Source organism: Mastigoproctus giganteus, chromosome 4, assembly GCF_048544385.1.
Source record: "Mastigoproctus giganteus isolate SK-2022 chromosome 4, ASM4854438v1, whole genome shotgun sequence".
Classification (NCBI taxonomy): Eukaryota; Metazoa; Arthropoda; class Arachnida; order Uropygi; family Thelyphonidae; genus Mastigoproctus; species Mastigoproctus giganteus.
Genome location: NC_143578.1, coordinates 44034626 through 44048038, shown reverse-complemented (window position 1 = coordinate 44048038; position 13413 = coordinate 44034626). Strand labels below are relative to the sequence as shown.

Genomic DNA, 13413 nt, shown 5'->3' with positions numbered 1-13413 from the left:
TTGTATTCAAAGTGCAATGTTGTTCAATGAATGAGCGAATTTCGAAAGCCTCTAATATGAAACTGAGGATGTTGACAAAGATAATGTAATATCCGGACAGACGGAAGAAGGCCAATGTGACAAAGGTTTCGCTTGCTAAGCGGCCAACACTATCGAGGATCCAGCAGAAAGTATTATTTCTAAGGTGATGCCTTGTAGACAATTGTAGTATCCCACGATCTACCTTAAGCCTTTCTGTCACCAAAAATTCTTCTGCAAAATTCAAAAGTTTATCTCCGAGACACTTGGAGAGGGGCAGGACTAAAAGGATTTATTCTATCACCTTTAAACATGTCATATTCGTTGTTTCTTTCGGTATTTCCTTGTAACAGTGCTGATTCATGGATTGTAGTCACGATTGCTGACACTACATTTCTTCCTTCACACGCTGGTTTTAAAAATAACGTCATTCCAGAAACAATTCCGCTTTACTTTTCCACGTTTTCGTATAGATACTGCGTATATTTTGACTCATATATTTTCGACTTGTTTCCCCCCCAAAGATTTATATCTAACTGGGCTTTTCTTTCTATTTCCAATGATATTATTTTTCAGTGTACAGTTTGCATTTTCTGCCGTTATACCACAATTTACCGAATCTTCTTATTGTGTTGGTTTAAATAATCAGAGTTAAAATCGACAACTCTGGTTGGTTATTTAACAAAAAAAAAAAAAAAAAAAAAAGACCAAAACCAAACTCGATTATCCGAACTGGTCGATATTCGGATAACCGAAGTCTCGTTGTATATGAATAGTCAAATAGTCAAAACAATAATAATGGCACTGAGTAATAAACAGAAAATATCAATAATAGAATAAATGGAAATTAGAAACGGAATAACAAAGAGAAAATGGCGACAATGAATGAAGATACTTTTATTTATAAAGGAAAATCAAGACAGCTCAGCTTTTGAGAGAAATGTGCCAAAAACGACGTTCTCTTTCTCGATATGGCGCAAATCAAATTCGAAAGGTAAATATGCACAAAGACCTGGATATAACTTGGGATAAAAACTTTACCTTTCAACATCGCTTATGTGATGTGAAGAATAAATTTTACTCAATGCCTTTAATGCCTTGAGGCAAAAACTTTTGTTCAGTATATCTTAATGTCTGTTAAACAAGATATTCTTTATGCATCAGTAATTTGGACATCACCTCCTCCTACAGCAGCGTTTATGTGCCTTTCAAAATCAGATGGTAAGAAGCCTGAATCATTAGATGAATAACCCATCCACGATATCGAGATAAATTCTATTTGAACCATGGAAATATAATGGCCACTGTAGCCGTGATCAAATTCTAGAGTACAGTACGGGGGAGCGCTTTAGAACACAGCCACCGATACTGCGATGCGCTGATTCCAGCTTCGAAGAAAGTTTTCTCTTGGGCCTGTAGGAATGCGTACACTGCAGAAATAACGTCACTGTGGGTAGAAAAAATGGATGCCAGTCAGGTATTTTTTCAAATTAGGAAGGTGAAAAGGTCTGATGGTGCTAGATCTGGTGAATATGGGGAATGGTCCAAGATTTCACTAGGTCTGCATAATATGTCCCTGTGATTGTCTGGTCTTTCTAAGGTAATCCACAACCAACACTCCATCAGTATCTCAAAAAAACGATGCCATCATCTTGCTAGCAAAAGGAATCGCGTTGGCTTTCTTTGGAGGGGAGAAGAGCTCTTGCTGAAAGTGATGGTCACAAACCTTGCAAGAAAATTTGCTGGATCTGCTTGAAAATGTTCACTTGATTTGACAACTCGTGTGTTTTTGACCTGTTTTCAATAAAATTGGGATCCATCGTGATGACACATTTTTCATAGTGAGAACCTTTGTGATTTTGTTTTACAGACGCTCAGATGAGATGCACAAGATGCTGACAATGCACTAACTATTACTCACCGGTCACGCACACTCTCAACAACTTCTGGAGTGATGAATGTTGCAGCTCTTCCACATCGTGGGTCATCTTCCAGGCTCCTCCCTCCTTTAAATTCTGCTGTCCATTTCTTAACCATGGAATAGAAAGGACATCCTCGCCCAGTGTTGTGACCATATCCTCATGAATTGATGAATTGCCTTTGGCATTAGTCCCTTTATTCCCAAATATTGGATGAATGCACGGTGACTGATTTACAACTATTAGATCTTCAAAGGTTGAAATGAATTACAGAGGAGCTGCAAAATTATGGATGATAAACCACAAAGAGAAGAATCTCTGGTTAGTAAGCAGGAGAAATGAATGGCCAAAGTTGGTGCAAAAATGCAACCATTGAAGAGCAACTTTTATGTCTTCAGGGGCAACAGTAATTTTTCCTTACAATCCTTGCAGTGTCCATTTTTGAAATATATCTGATGTTAGTGGTTTTCATTAAAATCCTTCCGTCAGTAGCTTTATGCCTCTAACTTCCCGTGTTAGATTAGATTGAAGGCCGGATTTAGCAGGCAAATCCAGGTGACTCATTTTCTCCACGGCTCCAAAGTCGTGGGAACCTCCAGAGCAATTTCCGTAGGCTTGAAGAGAAGGTGCAATTACATTAGAAATATAAAGTAATAAATTTCATATTGTAAATGAATTGTTAATTTTAATTAACGAACATTTTTAATATTACATCCCGATTTTGTAAAATTTTAAATATTTTCTATAGAGGCATCCATCCCTTAACAAGAGGAAAACTGTCCCATAGCGCTCGATATAGACGCCCTTTTGAAGTGCTTTCATTTCATAATTATTTCCCATTCATTATTTCCTGCAGATTAATATATTTTTTATTATTTTTTTATTTTTCCTTGCATTTCCCTAGAGAGTAGCTACTTGTGAGATGCATTCTATTTTTTTAAGATGTGCTGAAATTATACGGGAATTACTATGCATAAAAGAAAAGCCTCCTTAGAATAACTGAATTTATGATTCATTTTTAAAATATCACTACAGAAAAACAGCAACTAGAAACAACTGAGTAAATAGAAATTAGCAACAATAAATAAACAGACACTGGCAACAACAAATTAACAAAGTGGAATTAGCAAAAACTAAATTAGAAACAATTGAATAAACTGGAATGGGCAACAATTGAATAAACTGGAATGGGCAACAACCGAATAAACTGGAATGGGCAACAACCGAATAAACTGGAATGGGCAACAACCGAATAAACTGGAATGGGCAACAACCGAATAAACTGGAATGGGCAACAACCGAATAAACTGGAATGGGCAACAACCGAATAAACTGGAATGGGCAACAACCGAATAAATTGAAATGAGAAACATATTAACAAACAGGAATTAGTAACAACTGAATAAACAGAAATTGAAAACAACTGAATAAATCGAAATTAGCAATCATTTAATAAACAGACATCAGCAACAACAGATTAACAAACAGAAATTAGCAATAACTAAATAAACCAAATCAGCAACAAAAAATAACCAGAAATTAGAAACTGAATAAACCAAATTAGCAACAATTGAATAAACCAAATTAGCAACAATTGAATAAATCAAATTAGCAACAATTGAATAAATCAAATTAGCAACAATTGAATAAACCAAATTAGCAACAATTGAATAAACCAAATTAGCAACAATTGAATAAACCGAATTAGCAACAATTGAATAAACCGAATTAGCAACAATTGAATAAACCGAATTAGCAACAATTGAATAAACCAAATTAGCAATAGAAAACCGGCAGAAACGCAACAACAAACACAGGAAGACAATCTCCACATATTAACATCTGAAGTGGAACATGCCATCCGAATAACAAAGCCAGGCAAGGCCTGTGGACCTGATCAGATTCATGTGGAACTGCTGAAACAACTAGACTACAGCAACATCCAACAACTAACGAAATGGTTCAATCAAATCTACAACAACAACGACATTCCATCCGAATGGCTCCAATCCATCTTTGTGGCCCTACCAAAAAAGGCTACCAGCCGGAAATGCGAAGACTTCAGGCTGATCAGTCTAATGAGCCAGGTGCTAAAAGTCTTCCTCAAGGTGATTCAGCAAAGGATAAGATGTAAGTGCGAAAGTGCACTAGGAAACACACAGTTCGGATTCTGCAGGGGACTAGGCACCAGAGAAGCAATTTTCTGTTTACAAATATTGCTACAAAGGTGCTATGAACATCAAAAAGACGTGTATATATGTTTTATTGACTACGAGAAAGCCTTCGATTCAGTAGACCACGACCGCCTAATTGACCGACTGAGAAAACTTGGGCTTGAAAACAATGATATCAACTTTATTACAACTCTCTACTGGAATCAAACAGCCCGGCTTAGCTATGACAACGATCTGACAGACCCAATTCCAATAAAAAAAGGCGTCCGGCAAGGCTGTCCATTATCTCCCATTCTTTTTAACATCTATTCGGAAATGATCTTCGACCAAACACTGGCTGACAAGAACATCGGCATAAAAGTTAACGGACACTACATCAATAACTTAAGATATGCCGATGACACAGCACTAATAGCGGATTCAGAACAAGATTTACAGACCATCTTGAACGAAGTGGACATAGAAAGCCAAGCATGGGGGCTACGAATCAACAAAAAGAAAACAAAGGTGATGAAGGTCAGCAGGACTGCAAGCAAAATCACGATCAAACTAAACAACGAAAAATTAGAGCAAATACACCGCTTCAAGTATCTCGGAGTACTCATTGATGACCAGCTGAACCATGAGGCCGAAATCAAAAGCAGAATTGAACAAGCCAGGCAGGCATTCACCAAGCGGAGAACCCTCCTCACCGACAGAAGCTTGAACATCATGCTCAAATTACGCACATTGAAATGCTACATCTGGCCAATACTGCTCTACGGTGTAGAAACCTGGACTCTAATATCAGCCACTACAAAAAAGCTCCAGGCCTTCGAAATGTGGCTCTACCGAAGAATGCTGAAAATTCCGTGGACAGCCAAGATAACCAACGCACAGGTCCTGCAGGACATGCACACGGAACGGGACCTGCTCAAAACCATCATCAGCAGGAAATGCAAATACCTAGGTCACATCGCTAGGAACCAACAAAAATATCACCTACTACCACTCATCCTGGAGGGAAAGATCGAAGGCAAGAAACGCCCAGGCAGACCGAAAATGGCATGGCTAGATAACATCAACACCTGGCTTCACATGACAACAGCACAAATTCTACACGCAGCGCTAGACAGAGAACAATATCAAAACGAAGTCGCAAACGCCATTCGGCAGCATTAAAGAAGAAGAAGAAGAAATTAGCAACAATTGAATACACCAAATTAGCAACAATTGAATACACCAAATTAGCAACAATTGAATACACCAAATTAGCAACAATTGAATACACCAAATTAGCAACAATTGAATACACCAAATTAGCAACAATTGAATACACCAAATTAGCAACAATTGAATACACCAAATTAGCAACAATTGAATACACCAAATTAGCAACAATTGAATAAACATAAATTAGCAACAATTGAATAAACATAAATTAGCAACAATTGAATAAACATAAATTAGCAACAACTACATAAACATAAATTAGCAACAACTACATAAATTAGCAACAACAGATTAACAAATAGGAATTAGCAACAACAGATTAACAAATAGGAATTAGCAACAACAGATTAACAAATAGGAATTAGCAACAACAGATTAACAAATAGGAATTAGCAACAACATATTAACAAATAGGAATTAGCAACAACAGATTAACAAATAGGAATTAGCAACAACAGATTAACAAATAGGAAACAACTGAATAAATCGAAATAGCAACAATTTAATAAAAATTAGCAATGATTTAATAAACAGAAATTAGCACCAACAGATTAGCAAATAGGAATTAGTAACAACTGAATAAACGAAACTATAAACTACTGAATAAAACCGAAACGGTTAAATTAGCAAAAATCTAATAAATAAAAATTGACACCAATGTAATTACACAAATTAGTAAATTTGTATAAATAGAAATTAGCAACATTTGAATAAATTGAAATAGCAACATTTGAATAAACAGAAATTAGCAACAACAGATTAAAAAAAACAGGAATTACAAACAACCGAATAAACGAAATTAGAACCAACTAAATAAACTGAAATTAGCAACAACAGATGAACAAAAAGGAATTAGCAACGACTGAATAAACAGAAATTAGAATCTGTATAAACGAAACTAGAAAAAATTGAATAAACCGAAATTAGTAGCAACTGAATAAACAGAAATTAGCAACAACCGAATATACGGAAATTAGCTACAATGGAATAAACAGAAACGCAGCAACAAAATAAAAAATAGTGGAACAGTAGTGCCTGCAACAGAATAACTGCTAATTACTATCCAGCTTACGTAATCATCTGTAGCGCATACCGCAATTATACACAAATAGCTCCAACAAATATTCCAACCATGCGATTGCTTAACTATTGAGAAACATTAAATTTCACATGTTGCATGCATAACATTCCCGATATTAAAATATCTCTAGGCAAGGTTTCACATCACCGCTCTTTTGAACTTAAGTTGACTGTGCAACACGGCAGGTCTATGACCTCATGCGACAAGTCGCTGTAAGTTAAGACTACTTTCTAAGTGTTTCACTAAATTTTTGATACGCTATCACAAAAAAACTAAAACCAATTATATTTTGCACAGGTTGGTTTGGTAATCGATATGTTGCGTTATAATAAAGTCGGTCGTCATGGTAACGGATTATTTTGTATAATAACACGAGAGACAAGTCTCCGAAGTAATTTTATCGAAGACCTTTCAAGATCTATTTTTTAACTCTTCTGGTATGTGCCCATCATTTTTGTTATCCCCGAAAAAAAAACGGTTGTTTGCTAACTTTTAATTATGATTAATTCTATTTACAGTGATTGCGATAAGAAATGATTTTGTTTTTCAATAACGTTAGCTTCTTCGAATACAGTTTTCAGAAAAGTCAGAGCGTGTTGAGTCACCGTTAATCAGAATCACTGCCGCGACATGACTGGGAATGGAGTCAACAGGGCGTTGTAAAGTGATGCGAGGAACATTCGACTATTGATGTAACAAAGTTGTCCTCAATTCGTGGAGATACGTAATCAAAGCACACCTTCTCAGTTCAGCTCAATGAGATTGAGATTTGTGGATTGAGCTGGTCAGGACAGATGCTTGAAGTCTTTCTCAAACCACTCTTTCACGCATTTGGCGCAGTGGTTGGTTACAGGCTCGCTGCATTGTCGTCTTGATATTACCACTGTCCATAAGGGCACACACGCAACATTGTCGGGCATACCTGATCTGCAATGATGTTCAGATATATTTTGGTGATCACAATGCCTTCCAGCAGGATCAGGAGACCAAGAATGTGCGATGAGTACGCTAGAGCACCAGACAACATTCCACTATTTATCCGAGCTGTTCTAAAAATAAGCCTATAAATATGTACAATAAAAGCTATAAACTTACAGCTAATTATTATCGACCTATAATGCGAATTTATAGCATAGAAAATTGATAGTATAAAACAGAGCTACAATGCTCAATACGTTCTACGTTGTATTTCAATATTTGTAGAAGAATAACAGAAATTTACCTCAATATGGTACGTAGAACACTTCCGTATGACACTTTCCAGAAATTAATACGAATATTCTTTTTCATTTCTGGAGAGATGAACAATTAAAACGAATATTCTTTTTCATTTCTGGAGAGATGAACAATTAAAACGAATATTCTTTTTCATTTCTGGAGAGTGTCATACGGAACTGTTCTACGTACCATATCGAAGTAAATTTTTCTTATTCTTCTACAAATAGCATAGAAAAATATATCCATACTTTAAAAGTGACTTAAGACCAACATGGTTTTCGTCATAGCATGTAGGTAATCACAAACGGGGTTGCCCCTTGGCACTTTACTATTATTAAGATTGATTTGGGAAGTGGATTGATGTGATTTATATGGACCTATCTATGGAATTCAACGTAGCCAATCCTAAACAGTTAAAATTAAAACTGTTCTAGTATTTGTAAGCCACTCGTGGATTCGATATATGATTATATCAGATCGCACATAGTAGATCTCATATAATGGATTTGCATTCGCGTAAATTATCTTTTCCTACAGGTGTTCCCTAGGGATCATCACTGGGTCCTCTTCCTTTCGCCCTCATGGTAGATACAGTATAATCACCATCCTCCCACACCAGGTGAAAAATGCCCGAGTTCAAATCCCGGCAATGAGGCGAGGAATTTTTATGGGTATTTTTCACAACGCGGCTGCATTAGCTGGTCTTAGGCGAAGGTAGCGTGATTTTTTCTCCTGGAAGCTTGGGTTTTTCGTCTAGCAAAGAGTAAATAAACTACAGAACGCACGCAATTCACAGACATATTATATACATCGCAATATGGTCTAATTTGCATATGCGCCTAAAACCCTATAACAAGAATGACGTGTAAAATTTTGGACACCCCTAATTTAATTTACGTTTCACTTAACTGCTCATTAAAAATAAAAATAAAAAATATATATTATTATTAAAACAGAAAGCAGAAAAACATAACGCGTATGTATTATATTGTACAGATTAGCATTTGATAATACATATTGTATCATACAAAATTATTCGATTTTAAAAGCAAAGGACAGAAGTTTGAACAGAATTTTATTCCTTCTCTTGATACAGTTCGTTGTAGCAGCGCGAAAAATCCCTAAATCCTCAACTGAACTTGCAGCTCCGTTCTATCTATGGCTCATGTTGAACGAAAATAGCCATCTCTTTCGCAAACTGAAGACCTCAGTTACCCGTTTTTCTTTTTACTTGCGGTGCTGGTTGCATTTCCTCTTATTCCTGCGTTCTTACACTTTGTCGCTCCAACTCAATCAGATCCTCATTAGGTCAGCTCAGCATAGCGCAACTCCAGTGTGTCTACCAAGTTATTTATATCTATTTCATCGAAGTCAATCTCATTTCACAATCTGTAACTGAATTTTGGAGACACCGGCAAGTTCTTGAACTCCGTGAATACACTGCCGTCACATTTCCTTCCACACGCATTCATTGTAGGTCGGGTAACTTTTTCCATGATATCGCAATGTTGTCTATGTTGCTGCTGTTACCTCTTGGTCTATTGGATGGAAGAAAGAATTCCTAATTTGCTGGAATGAAATACAGGTCTTCAAAATATTAACCTGATGGTCAGGGATGTTGTCAAACAAGCTAGGCCCGGTTGTTGAGGGTTTGTTTTGAAGATAAAGTTTTTAAAATTGGAATTTACATTTTTAAAATTAAAACAGTTATATTATTATTATTAACATAATTTTATTTCCACGTCAGTGGGCACCCCCGGAACAGCCTGGTTCGGATAGAAGGGTGTACATACATAATGCAAATTCGAGTTGATTACATTAACTGGAATTACAAGAAATCAAAACAGATTAAAAATACAAAAAAAAAAAAAAAAAAACGCAATGGTGAATCCAGGGAAGCCTTGGCAGGGAAATCCTTCCACATGATTATTGTTCATGTTTATAGACTTCTTTCAGCGTGTCCTATCTATGGCGCTTCGAGCTTCAGATATATGAGGCATCAGTTCCCATTCCGAACGTATTCGCTGGGAACACTAATCTAAGGTATTGCACGTTTTGCAGGGAAGATCGTGGACAAGGTGTTGAACTGCACCGAGTTCGTTCTGAGGTCCGAGGGTTTGTCGTCACATCCAGATGTCAGGTGAATCCATTTGGTGACATAGAATTTGTGCAGGTTCCTCTCTCTTTGATGATGGTTTCCTAGGGTTTCATGACAAGGTTTGCATTGAGCACGCTCCTAGAGATGGTAAAAGGGTAGCCCATCTCATGAGCTAATATTCAAACCCAAGAAATCTCTTTAGTTAGGTAGACGAGGTCCTTGACCAGAGTACCGATGCACAGAGCGGTATGGGTGTCAGATTCTTTCGGATGTATTCCAAGAGGAATCCTCGAGGCCTAAGACCGACCAACTCCTGCCGGATTGTCCAGGGCGCCGCAAGCGTTTTTAGCCTGGTCATCTTGAGGTGATCTTTAAAAGTAAGCCCGTCATCCCACTTCAATTCTAAATCCGTGTGAGAAACGCTGTAAATCGGAACCACGTAAACCAGAATGACGCAAATCGAAACATGTGAACCACAACGACGTAAATCGGAGACTAAGTCCATATTCAAATAAACTTAGGATTTATTAAACACTATTCTTTCTCCTTTTGTAATACACAACCTAATGAAAATATTATATACCACATGAGTACTTCCTTCACTGGAATTTAGATCCGCTTTGGTCTTGCCATTAAACGACGATGAATTGCCACCATGAGTACTGGAGATGTGGCTATTCCACTGAGCAAGCCAAAAAAAAAAAAAAAAAACCTGGGAATGAAGTGATGTGGTGCAACCATTGTTTTTATAGGCATGAATAATTTGCATAATATGCAGCTATATAAGGTGGTAGATCGATTTCTATTAGATACTCGGAATTTTGCATGCCACGATGACTGTTATATGTATTAAATATTCGCCTTCGGCGACACTGTTCACAATGAAATATTCATGCAAAACATTTTGTTCTGTTAATTTTGTCGAGCAGTGTATAACAGACTATTACAGGTTTATTAATCTTTTAACATGACTGACCCGAATGGAGAGGACGGGAGATTGGAATTCTAATATTTTTTCAAACTTTTACGGAGATAAATGAAGAGTGTTTTTTGATTATTGATTTAATTTCTGATTTAACATTTAACGCTATTATTTAATGATTTAATTTTTGAAATTAATAAAACTGCTTTTTGGCAGTCATATTGATACGTATAGTGTTGGTTGCTAGGTAAAGTTCTTAGCAATTTTTTTTTATTTCATTTTTTTCGTTTAATGTTTGTTTGTGTATACTATCAGTTTATTTTAGACTAGACGGATCAGACAGGCTCAGGGACAGATCGCCTGGTTTTTCTTACACCATATCGGTTTTTCGTCCCAAAAAAAGCAAGTAAGCCAACTATGGACATCTAGATGAGTGTTGAACGTTTCAGTACCACGTAGAGACGAAGCGTCAGAGCATTCAGTAGACTTCAAAATCATCACAAAGGCCCAAAAGGTTTCGTTTACAAAAAGTACAGGATCACGACGATGCTGATCATGTTCTTCGACAAACGGGATGTAATTCACAAGGAATCTGAATCTAAAGGGGGAAAAGTCAATGCTGCGTTCTACGTACAGATGTTGCAAAGGCTACTGAAACGTATTTCTCGGGTGAGCCCGCAATTTCGAGAGAAAGGCAGCTAGTTCTTGTTGCACGACACTGTCATCGCCTATTCTGCACTCGTTAAGACATTTCTAACGAAACATGGCACTGTACAGATCAACCATTCATCCTACTCTTCCGATCTAGCACCAGCGAACTTCTTCCTCTTTTTGAAGATGCAAACTGCCCTCAAAGGAAAAAGAGTTTAGGATATTCAAGACATAAAAAAAAAACGTAACCGCCTAACTGAATATTAACTTTTTGGACACCTTTGCTGACTCTTTTCAGAAACTTTTAGAATGGTGTAATAAATGAGGTGATGATTATTTTGAATAAAACTAAAGCCTTTTTTAAGTTTCTCCAATTTGTGTCCTTTTTATTGCACCAGTCCGGGAACCATAAATTGCGTGTGTTCTCTGGTTGATATGCCTATTTTTCTGGACGAAAAACCCGAATTTCCGGGGAATGGATAAGAAAAAACATTTTTATCCACGTCTGAGATTAACTAACTCAACCAAGGAGTGAAAAACGCCCATAAAAGTTCCTCGCGTCATAGACGTGATTCTAACTCGGGTCTTTTCCACCTGGTGTGGGGAGGATTGATTACAACCACTGTGCTAAACACGCGACTTACGTATTGATGAAGCCCACTTTAAAGGAAATTAATCTCCCATCCCAGCAAGTATAATGTTTTAATTTTCACAGATTCGTTCTCAGTACTTCTTGATCATCCCTCATATTCTATTTTTTTAAATAAATTAATCGATCGGTGCTTTTAGCAAGTCGTGTCCCTAAAGGGCTCGACTCACCCTACTTACAAGTTTCTGTCCGCCTTCAAAACTGTTTCGCTTGTTCCACATTCAATTGCATAACAGCTGTGTTTGAGCTGCCACTTCGAAGTTCGTCCTTGACCGCCCTTACAATGGCTTTATCAACTAAATACCAATGCACTGTTTAATGTATCCAGTCCGCAAACTTGCTGGACAAGCTCCAGTGTCTCCTGGCCACTTTACCTCAGCTACACAGTCAGTCAATGGTGACTTACTCAGCATCACAATACATACAGTTACACGACAAGCCGGTAGCTTCGCTGCAGCCTCTTACAGCGCATTAACGCCAAGGCCCAAGGCAACTCAGGACGCCAGAAATCAGCGCATTGGGTTTGTAAATTGTGTGTGGGGGGGAAGGGTGGTGTTCTAATGACGTGAGATGAAAAAGCCCCAGGGAAAATCTTGGAAGAACAGAAGATTTCCCCAGCCTTTTCCTTCATCTGAGATCAGTTAACTCAGCTCAGAAAGTCTCTGCAATTTTCTCGCTTTCCTAGTGGGACTATTATGAAAATGCATTAGTCACTATTCTTGTAATCATTCGTTTTAGGACTCTTCATTACGAATCAAAAGATTCCGATACCGCCGTGCATAACCCAAGTATGCTGACCTCAGGTTTTTTGAAATTAATCATTTCTCTTATTGTACTTAAATTTGATAAGCTGCAAAAAAAAAAGAATGAAAGATATAAAAAAGATAAAGCACGAACGAACGAACGAAACCCAAACGAGAAATTAACCTTTTTCGCATGTTTCAAGCCAAACTCGTTTAAAAATAAAGACACGTTTTAATTTCTATCATAAATTTTCCCATCAGTTTAATTATGTTCATTTTTATCTTTTGCTTGCTATGAAATCAAAAGAACGGAACGTATAAAAAATCGGATTTGTAACTTAACGACTCAAGAAGACGGAAAAAAAACAGTGGCTGTAATGAGCTTTAGGGGCTACTTAAATGCGTGCAATATTCTCTTAGATTAATTAATGAAACTTCTGTAGCACACTCCAGCACACGATTTATTATCAAGCTCCGAGGCTGAAAATGCGATTCTACAAGATTTCTATCAATAGCAACAACTTCGTCTGCCTACAAAATCGGCTTAAAATGTCTCCATCATTAACTTCTCGAATACAAAATAACACTTTCCATCCCACTTATGTAACAAAATACCAAATAAGATAAATAGATACCACATGGAGAAGCACAAAACGACATAATAACATTCCATATTATACCAAACGATTTACTGAGCATGCGCAGTGAAATAAAAAGTATATTAGTAA

The 13413-nt window shown here is 37.0% G+C and overlaps 1 protein-coding gene across 1 annotated transcript in view; it reads right to left on the bottom strand.

Moving 5' to 3' along the window:
* The window catches only part of LOC150086678 (MAM and LDL-receptor class A domain-containing protein 1-like), a gene marked incomplete at its 5' end in the record, with an annotated part of 129091 nt that overhangs the window by 83889 nt on the left and 31789 nt on the right, over positions 1 to 13413 (bottom strand). The gene's annotated exons all lie outside the window — the stretch shown is intronic.